This window comes from Vitis riparia, chromosome 1, assembly GCF_004353265.1.
Source record: "Vitis riparia cultivar Riparia Gloire de Montpellier isolate 1030 chromosome 1, EGFV_Vit.rip_1.0, whole genome shotgun sequence".
Lineage (NCBI taxonomy): Eukaryota > Viridiplantae > Streptophyta > Magnoliopsida > Vitales > Vitaceae > Vitis > Vitis riparia.
In genome coordinates, this window is record NC_048431.1 from 21,895,159 (window position 1) to 21,908,310 (window position 13,152).

At 32.8% G+C, this 13,152-nt stretch overlaps 1 long non-coding RNA gene across 1 annotated transcript; it reads left to right on the plus strand.

Annotated features, from left to right (window-relative positions):
- Positions 1 to 5,278: 5,278 nt before the first annotated feature.
- LOC117918169 lies at positions 5,279 to 5,866 on the plus strand. The gene is made up of 2 exons (XR_004651831.1): positions 5,279 to 5,373; positions 5,486 to 5,866. It is a non-coding gene; the product is annotated as an uncharacterized LOC117918169 (long non-coding RNA).
- Positions 5,867 to 13,152: the final 7,286 nt, after the last annotated feature.

Below are 13,152 nucleotides of genomic sequence, written 5' to 3' on the forward strand. Positions count from 1 at the left end.
TTTTTTAGTCTAACAAGCACCTTATGCGCATAGGTTAGGGTATTTTTAAAGTCAAGTCTTTCCACACCATTGCTTAATCAAAAGCTAAGTACCGTAAAAATTTTAAAAAATAAAAATTAGACTTTTGATATTTTTCTAATATTTTAAAAATGAATTTATAAAAAATAGTAATTGTAAAAATAATTTGGGAGGTAAGGTAATTAAAAAACTAATTTTTAAATTTATAGAAACTTACAAAGTACTAAACATAAAACTATCTCTCGATGAAATAACTTCAATGTCTAAAATAAAGTTATCTCAATAAAAAATAATAATTCTTCACTTACCCCAAAGTTGATAGTTTTCTGGTTATTCTATTAACATTTTCTTTACAACAAATACTATATTTGGTCAAAAAATATTGAAAATTTCAAAATATCTTATATTCACTTGTATGACATAAATTAAAGACTTTATTAAACATAACATTATTACAACTAATCTCTATGAAGCATTTTTTTCTAAGCCAAAATTGAAGTACTTAGAATAATGATAACATATACATAGCAATGATTTGACTTGTTTAGAGTAACCAATCCATTTCCCATAAGGAAATAATTGAATCTAAAAATTACATGTTTCTTGGTCTAGACTGTAGATTTAGGTTATGTGTTTCTCTGTTTTACTTTTAAAGTTTTGTTATGTTAGGAGAAGAGTCAGAAGTCTTGAAATTTATTTTTTAATAAAAACTATTATGGAAATAAAAGAAAAAGTTTCTAGTGATGCTTATCCTCCTTTCTTTTCTTTAAGTTAAAAGTGATAAATTATTAGGAATGACAATAAGGACTTTTTCCATGGTACCTATCTCACTCGTAATAGGGAGGGTTTGAGATAAAGATAAACGGTTCAGGATGAATTTGAGAATTTTTTAAAAACCTAGGATGGGTTGGGGAGAGATCAGGATATGACTTTATCTTCTTGGTGCAATTATATATAATTTTAAATAAAAATTATTTTAATTGATTCTTTTTTATTTTTCAACCTTTTAAACATAAATAAAATATTACTTTTCATAAAAATAAATTATAAATAATATTTTTTTAATTTATAAACCATATTTATTTTTATTAAATTTTAAAATAAAAATTTGAAAAATGTTGAAAAATTTTAAACAGGGCAAGCGTCAAGCGAGATGGGAATAGATATAAATAAACAAGATGGGTTGAGATGGGGGTGACCCGTCTCAAACCCACCCGTTGCCACCCCTATCAATTACAGAATAGAAAAAAAGTTATTGAAAATTTATATATTTCCAAACTCTCAAAAAAAAAATAAAAAAAAAATAAAAAAAAAAAGAATTACTAAAATTCATAGGGAAAAAAAAAATAAAAACCTATTAAAACTTATTTAGCTTGAAGGTAAGTGAACTAATTTGGCACAGGAGTAGAAGAAAATATTATTAATTTTGTTGTGTCAATCTTTATTTTGTTTTAAGCTTCCTTTCCTCTTTTTATTATTTTTTATTTTTTTTATCACTTTATCTTTTGTCCCTTATAGTTTAGTTCAAATTTAAAAGTATGAAGATGAAGCAATTGTAGTATAAATATGTGAAAGTTCAAGTGTTAATTCTACCTAGGGGTAGTTGTTTTATGTCTAAAGATTATTTACTATTGGAGCATTTGTCTCAGCATATAGAAGGAGCGGTGGAGCCCCGCCCTAACTATTATCAAGGTTCTAGTTGATCACCCCCTATTTTCTAACTTTGAAATTCAGAACAAGCCATCACTGAAACTATCATTGCATAATCAATCTGGAAACTTGAGAGATCACTTTATTACAATTTCACCTTCCAATAGATGTTCAATCAACCAAATAATTAGCTTTAAGATTTTTCATATACCCAGAAAAAGAACACCCTTTTGGTCCAGTTAAACAGTTTGAATTGCTTGTTTTCATTTTGTAGTGTCTAAAATGGTGGTTGTTTGCAATTCAGGTGTTGCTTTCGATTTGTTCTCTGTTGATGGACTCGAACCCTGATGATCCCCTGGTGCTAGAGATTGCTCACATGTACAAGACGACTGAAGCAAGTATGAGACAACTGCAAGGAGCTGGACCCAAAAGTAGGTCATGCGTCAAGTTTTGCATTTTTATGTGGGGGTAGGCCCTTTCTCTCTCTTTCTCTCTATCTATCTATCTCTCTTTCTCTTCAATCCTAAAATGGACAAAAAAGAAACGTCCAAAACATGCTCTCAATCGAAAAGAAAAAATCTCTCTCTATCTCTCTCTTCAATCCTAAAATTGACAAGAAAGAAAGGTCTAAAACATGACGGCCCTCAATTGAAAAGAAGAAAAAACAAAGACCCAACTTTTATATTGTTTGAATACAATCACACTCATGGATTTTCTAATGTTTCAATTCTATTCTAACCGAGCACTTGCCGGGCTTTCTATAATTAAAGAAGACAAATTTTCCATTATTAAAGTTTAGGAGTGAAAGTGTGGACAATTATCCAAGGTGTCCATGGTTTGATTAGTTCAATTGTAAGTATAAAATCAAATCAAATCATTCTTATATGCTTTTATGTATGAAGAATTGAACTAATAAAACTGTAAAAATGGACTAATTAGTTTGGCTTGGTGGAACTAGATCTGGTTTAATAACAAAACCAAGATGTCCGTTCTACATTATAGCCCAATGTTGAAATTAAGAGGATGATTAAGTTACCGAGAAATTTAAATATTAAAGTAAACAACTTGAACCTTATTTATTTTTCATTTCAACCTAGTTTGAGACTTTGTCTAATTTGTATATAAATTCTAGTTTAATTGATTTATTACTAGTTAATAAATTGTTGATCAAAATGCATTGATTCCATTTTATATTTCGAAAATTGAAATTGTTAAAAAAAAAAAAAAAAAAAAAAACTTGATCCATTTAGAATGGTTTGATCATTTTCGTTGAATAAATTGATCATCTTTGGTTGAGCGAATTAGTATTTTTTTGGTAAGAGAAGAAAATAAAGAAGAAAAGTAGAAGAGAAAATAAAGAGAAATAAAAATAGTGTAGACATCAAAATTTTTTGTAAATTAAATTATCACTAAATTGATCTTTAAAATTGTTACTTCCCAATTCAACAAAATTTGTGCTCAACGAGTGATGGATCACACATACATTTGACACATGACATATATTAAAAATGTGACACATGACAAAATTTGGAATGTTACAAAATTTGGTCTTATAATTAAATTATCACTAAATTGATATTTAAAATTCTGGCTTCCTAATTCAATAAAATTTGTGCTCAACAAGTGATGGATCACACGTATATTTGACATATGACATATATTGAATAGGTGACATGTGAAAAAATTTGGAATGTTACAAAATTTAGTCTTATAAATAAAATCAAATCTTTCAATTAAAGTTCAAGAATAATTAAAAATAAATATTCTCTTATTATCAAATTTCCTTAATGAAAAAAACAAGTCGTTAAAATCAAAAAAGCAATTAAATATTAAAAAAAAATTAAAATTTAATTCCATAATTTCACTTAAAATCTTTGAATTAAGCAATTAAATATTAAAAAAAAAATTGCCTTCCTTCAACGGGGGGGGGGGGGGGGGGGTGGGGTGGACAAGACGACTCCATAGCTAAAAGGGGCTTCACAAAGAAGAAAAGGTTTTACAATTCAAATATTTGTTTATTTTTTTAAATAAACAAAGAAATAAAATTGATTATCTTATTATCAAATTTCCTTAATGCCTTCCTTCAAGGGGGTCCGGGGGGGGGGGGGGGGGGGGGGGGTGGACAAGACGACTCCATAGCTAAAAGGGGCTTCACAAAGAAGAAAAGGTTTTACAATTCAAATATTTGTTTATTTTTTAAATAAATAAAGAAATAAAATTGTATGAGGGACGCTTTAATTCCCCTTTTTAACTTTCCACGTTTTAATTGTATATCCCCCCTCAATAGTATGGTTTTAAGGTATATACACCTTAATCCTGATGGACTAAAGGCCCATAATGTATCTCAATGGGTCAAAGTGAAGCCATGGGCCTCTTCACAATACATTAAATTGATTATGGCCCAAAACAATACCCATGCACAACCATAAAAAACATTTGACATTAATAGGTGAATTTAGGTGATTATGCTAGTCCAGTAACATAATTTCAACATGTGATTACATTTTATTCTCCCTTTAATGTTAAATGACCAATCATGAAACAGTAAAAAAACTTATTTGAAAATTTATATATTTTAAAACTCTTGATTCCTCTTTATACAAGGTTTGAGAAGTAATGAAAAGAATTATTAACGACGTCCTCATCACATTTCAAACGCTCGTTTTTCTGGGGCGTCGAAAAGAATCGTTTCTCCAACTGCATTGCTACCATCACTGACGTCCTCATCACTAACGAGGCCTAGACTCCGATTCTCTCTTTTCTTCTCTGAAATACTCTTGTGTATTTCAAATTCGGAGCCAAAATCTGGTCAAAGAGAAACAACAACCCGAAATTCAACTCGGTTGGCCAGCCATTGATGCGAGTTTAAAGATTGTTGTCTTCTTCGCTTCACAGTGAAGAAATGCATAGTCGCGGACCGAATCACCGGCTATCTGGTTCGACTTTCAGATCTCAAGTTTCGGTTCTCATGCTAGCCATGTCAACACCATGGCATCGATTTACGTCGCCTGCCGGTGAGTTCTGGCACTATTTCATGTTGTGAATTGATTTTCGTTTCTTAACTGTAATAGTGCTTTATGGTGTGGTTAACTTCGTTGATTTAGGTTTTTGTTTTGTGATGCTTTGATTTTGATTATAATTGGTCTATTTTTTTTTCAAAAAAAAATTGTTTTTATGGAAATCTGTTTTCGGTAGGTTATGGCTAGATTATGAGAATGGGGCTTATTTGATTAAAGAGCTGGACAGGAGAACTGGTCAGGTATGTTTTTTATCTTTAATTTTATGTATTACCATTTGTTATTCAATTGTAGCTTCAAATTTTCTTCCCCACAATATGTTAATGCATTTTTTGGGACTATTTTGTTATTGAGATTAAATTATAGAATTATAATGATACAAAGGGGGTCTTAACATTGTATGGAACCAGAATCATTCCATCATGGTTTAAATTAATTATACGTTCTATAGCATTACATTACAATGCCAAATAAATTAGTGATTTGCATGAGCTCATGCCTTTTTCTTTCTTTCTTTCTGTTTTTGTCTTTTTTTTTTTCTTTTATTGAAACTATTTGAGATGATACCAGCTTATTTTCTTTTTTTGAAATTAATCATTCAGAGTAATTGACTAGATAATGGGTTTTTCCATTTTAATGGTTTTTGCGTGCAATCAGCCAATGACACACTGAAAATTATAGCATGCAGGTAAATAACTTATACCTATCCTTCCTTTATGTGGGGTTCTTTTTTTCAGGATTTTGTTATAATAGACAAAATATAATCTAAAGGTCATGGTGATGGTTCTTTTATTTTATAGGGAACAACACAAGAAGTTAGCAACCCTTGAGATGGAGCTAGCGACAGCACAGCAGGAAGATTTTGCCTCAAAGAACTTGTTAGAAAATAAGGGGACTCCTCCCAAGAAAAGGCTTTTAGCTGTTGTTGGAATTATTACAAAGTTTGGCCACAAGAACAATAGAGATGCAATCTGTAGGGGCATGGATGCCAACTGGTAGAATGCCCTTCTTTTTATAAGTTTCGCTCTTTATTCTTTGTATGATTTACATAGAGAATGACCTAGTTGGCACTTAACACATTGACATTTCTGTTATAAGCATATAAGGGATAAAAATAGGAGGCTCGTAGGCTGAACTCTTATTAACATGAAAACTTTTAGTGAACTTCCATTTCTCATCTATTCTTTTTTCATTGTCTTGTTTATTTTCTCAATTTGCAATGGTCATTTTCAATAGTTTACAAACTCCATCAACCAATTTGAGAAGCCTTGGAGCTAACAAGTACAAATTATGAGAAACTAAAATCTCTTTTCTCTAGGATTTTTCTGAAGTTGCTCAAATGAATGGAAAGCAGAAAACTATCAAGAGGCCCTACCGCTGCCTTGCACCCTCTATACCCCTATTTACAAAAATTTGGAGTTTGTCTTTAATGTAATAAGGGAGACAATAGTTTGCATAATAATGGAACATGAAGTAATGTTGTGATTCACTACTGCAAAAAGTAATATTGACATAACTTATGTGCTAAATTACACTTACATGCTTAGCACAAAAGTATGTTATTCTTCATTTGAGAGCATTAGTTTAAACCTTATATGTTAGCATCACTTTTGCCATAACTAATCTTTCTTTCTTTCTCCTTATCCAAGACAATGCATATCGAGTGATTGATACTTAAGTTAATAGCCTTAGCACCCACATGAGGTGAAGTTTGAATCCAGAATTTCCTAATAGTCTTAATACGCTTCCTCAAGGGTGTTCAAACTTAAGATGTCAATGTTAAAGCACCACTTTACCCAAAACTTTTAAGTTACGCAGTAATAGGCCAGCAATGGGATATTAAGGCGACTGACAGGTAGGCTAATAGCTTGAGCAATTCTCTTATAATGTTTAATGGTTTAAATGTTGACAATTAAAACACTTACAAAAGAATGATGACTTACCCATTGTTTTCATACAGATACTCTGGAAGCAAATCTTGCTACTCATTTGAATAAGCCTCGAGTTTATATTGGGTGTATGAAATGAGGCGAAGTTTTCTCAAAAGTTGTGAGTATAATTGCAAGTTTTTTTTTTCTCTAATGATGAGAAAACGAGTTGTTTATGATATTCTACTTTCATATATTGTATTATCTTTTCGTATTGTCTGAATTATGTAAGATCCACAAGTGGTAAGAACCAGATTGGTAGAAATTTGGCGATGGAAAATCATGAGTACTTCTGTGTTGATTTCATCTTGTCTCTTATATTAGGATAAGTAATTATTACTTTCTAGTTCTGTTAACTAGTCAAGAAGTCTCTTAGCATCTCTGAATTCATCTGATAGGTAATAGAAGTCCCAATGAACAACTAGGGGCATTGTCCCATAAGAGGCTTGCTTGATACAGAGAAGTTTTTTAGGCATTCAAACAATTTATCATTCCATCGTATTCTTGTCATCTATTACACATAATTTGCCTACCCTTGCACCCATATTTTAACCATCTCAACTCTAATTTGTGTCGAGGTATCCTAGAGTCTGCATAGGGATGCCTTCTCGGGAAGTCAGGCTTAGATTGGTTGAAGATACATTTAGCAAATTTATATGCTGGTGGAGTGGACAAGTTATCATATGAGGGTTAGGTAGCATTTACTGAGAATCATTTGGAAGATATCTTTGAGTTTGCAGATAAACCTCTAGAAGGAAGACGTTAGTGATTGTCTGTCGAGGATCCTTTTCAATGCTTGGTAGCTTGTATTAATCTATCAGATGCATTAAGAAGCTCCCCTCCAGAGACTATCATTTCACACATGCCTGTCCACCAGGTACTTCATTCTTAACATGGTCACATTCAAACTGAGAAATGTTTACCAAGTGAAATCAAATTAATCCCACCTTCTCCCTAGTCCACCCAACCCCACAATAAAAAAGAAATCTCAAAACTAGCTTTTATTGGAATTGTGTTCTATGCATAGGCATATCATCTGTTGCCCTGTGTATTTTGTATAAACTCCTCCAAGCATATAGTTCCTCTGCATTTACACATGGAAAATGACAGTCACATGATTGTACATATCCTTCAGAGTACCCTATTTGTTACCCCATTATTAGGAGCAAAAATAATGGATCGACCACTTCTTTCATAGCCCTGTCTTATGTTTGTGCTATCCTACTATAGTACGCTTGAGAGGACAACAAACATTTCCCTGACTTTACTTTTGTTTTCATATTAAATGCTTAGATTCAGGTCATTTGTTTATCCAAAACTTAATCTATGATTGTATTGTTCTATCTTTTTCAAGGATGGCTCTTGCAATGGCTTACAACACCATGCTGCCCTTGGAAGGTACAAGGTAGTGGAATTTTCTATTTTTGGTTGATTGTTGTGGAATTCTGATTATGTGATATGGAAGCATGGTTTTTGATTAGTTAGACAGTTTTTCAATCTTTTTCTACTTTGAGGCTAAATGTGTCTCAGCTTTGATCTTCTCTCTTTGTTAAGGAAAAATGGTAAAAGGATAAGGAGTTGGAAATTGAAACCGAAGAAAGAAACCAAACTTTGTTTGAGTTTAGTGCAGTTTATTTAATTTGATTTTTCAAGTAATTTCAAAGTTTGGCTGTTTCAAGAAAGGGGATTATCATCGGTATTTGGCAAGTTCAAAGGCTAGGACAGCAAATCAGTCTCTAAAGAGTGAATTTTAGTTAGACCTTAGTATCGGAGGAGATAAATTTTTATTTATTTATTTATTTATTTATTGAAGTTTCCTTGTTCTTTGGCAATAGATGTTTGTATTGGGGATTATTATTTGATTATGCAGTTTGGATACATATACATATTTGGATTATGCAATTGTAGACCCTCATATGGGGCTCCTTTTTTTCATTTTCTGCAGGTCATACTTCTTGCCAGGTGGAGGACTATTCCAGCAGCCACGTGTCACTTCGTGGATGGCTACCAGAGAATCAACCTTGCTTTTTGAAGATGCAATGGGAATTTGACACTTGTCAAGGAGAATAAGAGGGGAGCGTATTTTCGGTTAGGGGATATTTTTTTGAGAGGTGCTTTTTGCCTCCGTGGGGAGGAGGTTCTCTGGCAGCTGCAGGAAAGTTTTTTTGGGCTAGAGAGGGTTTTTCATAGAGTTTCTGAGGGAGTTGCAGACAGTGAAGCTCGAAGGAAGGTTAGGATATTCTGGGAAGGTTGAGAGATATTTTTTGAGGATTTTGGCTTTAGCTTGGGAGAAAAACAAGAGAGAGGGGGAAGAGAAAGAACTGGAGAAAGGATTTTGTTGCTGCAGAGAGGGTATCGAATGGAAGAGGGAGTTTTGAGAGGCATTTTATTAGAAGGATCCTGGCAGAGGTGGTGGTGCTTTTGGCCGTAGGGGGTAGATATTTTTGAAGAGGTTAGCTTGAGAGAGAAAACTCTGGAGAGAAATCAGAGAGAAGAAGGGCTATAGAGAGAAGAGGGCGGCTACAGAGAGGAGATATTTTTTAGGAAGGTGAGCAGGGGATAGTCTCGGAAGAGGGATGAGGTTTTAATTGCTGAAGCTTTAGAGGAACATTGGGAGGACGTCTTAAAGAAGGGATTCTCTGTTCATTTTTTTAGAGGAGCATTTCCAGTCATAAACTATGGAGGAATCCTCCCACGAAATCACCTCCCCTCTTATATCGAAGGGCGGTGATTCGACCTTGGAGCCATCGTCTTCTTCACTAAAACCTGACCCAGACGAAGAGAACTCACCGATCAAACAGGTGGCTCTGACCGTGCCCACCACAGACGACCCTTCTCTACCGATGCTCACCTTCCGAATGTGGGCTCTCGGGATAGTCTCGTGCGTGCTCCTCTCGTTTCTGAACCAGTTCTTTGGTATAGAACAGAGCCGCTTACCATCACTGCAATCTCATCTCAGATCGCCGTGGTGCCTCTCGGCCGACTCATGGCTGCCAAAATCACCGAACGGGTCTTCTTCAAGGGAACCCCCTGGGAATTCACCCTAAATCCCAGGCCCTTCAACGTCAAAGAGCGTGTTCTCATCACCTACTACGTGGTGTTCTCCGCCGCCGTGGTGCTCCTCATCATCGCCGTCGATGTGCAGAGTCCCTGCTCTTCTTCTTGGCACTGGTGGTCATTTTCCTGCTCTTCGTCGTCGTCCATGTCTACATCATCGCCCTGTGGCACCTCACAAGCGTAGTGTCGGTGCTGGAGCCGGTGTACGGGTTCGCGACGATGAAGAAGAACTATGAGTTGTTGAAGGGGAAGACGAGGATGGCGGCAGCGCTGGTGTTCGTGTACCTCGTGATCTGTGGAGTCATAAGCGGGGTCTTCGGGGCAGTGGTGGTTCACGGTGGGGAAATGTATGGGGTGTTTTTCAGGATTGTGGTTGGTGGGTTTTTGGTTGGGGTTTTGGTGATTGTGAATTTGATTGGGTTGTTGGTTCAAAGCGTGTTCTACTATGTATGCAAGAGCTACCACCATCAGGGTATCGATAAAAGCGCTTTGCTTGATCGTCTTGGTGGGTATCTTAGGGAGTATGTGCCTCTCAAGAGCAGCATTCAGATGGAAAACTTGGAGGTATTGACTGTAGGCTTGGTGATTATGGTGGGTATAGTGGCAGTGGCAGTGAACTTGAGGCCACATGTGATCACCCACTTCCTCTTCCCGTGATTTTCAAATTAATTTTCCTCAACATCATTTTATTAATAATTCCTCCAATTGGTTTTTTAATAATGTCAAATTTCCAAATTCTTCATCCTTGTTCTGTTTTCTTAATTGATTTCTCACATTCATAGTTCTCAAATATTTTTTTAAAATTCTTGTTTTCTTAAATAATTTTCCAATTTATAAATCCTTCAAACAATTTTTGCTTTTCAAATTTTCATCCTTAGATTTATTTTTAGGTCCTAAAACTCCCATTTTTCCATATAATTTCCCGATTTTAGTTTTCTTTTTAGTTTTCCAAACTCCATTTTTATTTATTTATTTATTTTATTTTATTTTTTAAAATTTTCATCTTTAGGATTTTTTAGAATCACCCAAGAGTCCTATTGTTAATAAAATTTTGCTGTCATTTTTCTTTCTGGCATGCAACCTTCATAACTTCCATGATTTTAAATTGTTTTGAAATAAGCAAGAATTAAATCCCGTAATTCCGAATAATGGAGTTATTGAAATTAATTTATATGAAATAAATTGGGTTTTGGTGGGGGCCCGACATATGTGATTTTATGATTGATTGATTGATTGAGCGATTTGATTGCTATACATGATTGATTTACTCTGTTTCATGATATGCACACAATCATCCTATGTTTGTTCACTAACCTTTGCTTCCTAGGAAATAAATCAGTTCATCACTCAGGTACGTTCTTTGCCTCTCATATTCATTCGGGTATTTTGTTTTGATTTTCATTCGGTATCCGTTGATCTTCTTACCAATTATCAAGATTGTTTCGTTTTATTAGTAAAGACCCGTTTCTAGGAACTTAGAAGGGTGCTACGGTCTTTACCGTACCTTCCCGATAAGTAACCTGACCCCCGAGCCCAATCCGATTTTCCACATATTACATTTTCCAAAATAAGAAATCACACTTAGGGTTTTCTTTCTTATTTTGTTTACCCTTTAAAAATAAAACAAAAATAAGTGACGACTCCAAATCATTTTCTTAATAAATAAAATCATTTTTCGAATTAAAATCGAACTTGTGATCAAGTGAAAAACGCATGAACCGAAATGTGGGGTTCACAGCAATATTGGAAATTATAATTTTATTGCTTCAACTGCCTATCAAAAAAATAATTTTGTTGCTTCAACTAAAGTTTTATATATGTAATAGAAAATATATACTGGAAAAAGTGGTAGGACCTCTTCAATTTTGAAATGAGAATTTTAATTAAAATATTTGAAAAAAAAAAATATTCAAGACTTCAGCTGTGGCCAAACATAAGCTGTGTCCACATAATAACCTATGGCAGCGGACAAGGAAAAGTGGCATCCATATGAAGCCCTATAATTGCGGCTGACAAAAGGTCATGTCTATAACAAAGCTCTCCCAACCACATATAGAGCTTTTAGTTGAGGAAACAACATGAGCGCAGTGATAGCTTCACAACTTCTTGTGTTTTTTACTGGTGGCTGCAACTATAGGATTTATCTGCATTCCTATGGCCTTCGCAGTTATGAACTTAACTTCTTGTAGTGTGTAATACTCTCGCCTCGTGTATGATTGCATGAACTTGCAACACATGTACTGCACAACTCTTTGTCAATGGTTATAAAAAATAGTTTTCAATTTTTGAGAATTGAAAATAAGAAAATCTTGTTTGACAATAAGAAAATAGTAAATAAATTTTTTATTTTTAAAAACAGAAAAGTTTTTGTTCGTCAAAAAAAAAATGTTTAGATTAATATGAAGAATAATTAAAAATAAAATGTTACATACAAAACTTATTTTATTTGAAAAATATTTAAAAGTAAAAAATAGGTTAAAAATATTTGAAATTCTCAAACAAACTTTTATCATTTAAATCTCAAAGAATTGTTTTTGAAAATTGTTTTCAAAAACTATTTGTTTTTTAGAATGGTTTTCAAAATCATTTTTAAACTAATTTAAAATATGTTTGATAGTGATTTTAGGAAGCGTTTTTAATTTTTTTTAATACTTGAAAGATAAAAAATTTTAAGTGTTAAAAAAATTAGAAACCTTCCAAAAATCACTACTTAATTTTTATTTTTAAAAATAAAAAATGAAACTAATGTCGATATAAAATATAAAAACTTTTAGAAACTTACGTTACTTCAAATTTCAAAATTTTTTATAGTGATTTTTAAAGATATAAGGTGAGTTTATACTTTTGATATAAAAATCTCTATTTTTTATATAAAAAATATATTACTATTTTTTGTTGTAAAAAAAATGTATAAAAAAAGTCAATATATAAATAATGAAAGTTGAAAGAACATTTTCAATGCATAGATTATCTTAAGGGTTCAAATGTGGGCTAAGTCTAAACCTTAATATTAAATCTTCTCTCATTCAAATAATAGTATTTATAAATAATAAAAAATCCTAAATAAATATAGTTATGGACAAATATTTCAAACAGATTTCTCAAATATTAGTATCAAAAGAAAATTTCATTAACCATGACGAGCTCCATGTTTCAATCTAAAACATGTAAATAAACATAATTAACTTTAATTTAAACAAGATTTAGATTTATATTATGGACAATATAGTAAACCTAAAAGATGATCATAAGTTTCTTATTTCATGACTTCAATTAATAGAAAAAAATATTTACAAGCTCAATTTTGTTGGAATTTTATTCAATTCATTCTAGTTTGAGACTTTGTATATTTTTCTGTAACTTACCCTCCATTAAAGATATAAAATTATTTAGAGTTAACTAGAGATTGGATAGCACAAGTATAGAGAGTTATGAAAAGAATAATAACTTTTAATTAAAAAAGATTCAGGATATCGAGTGCT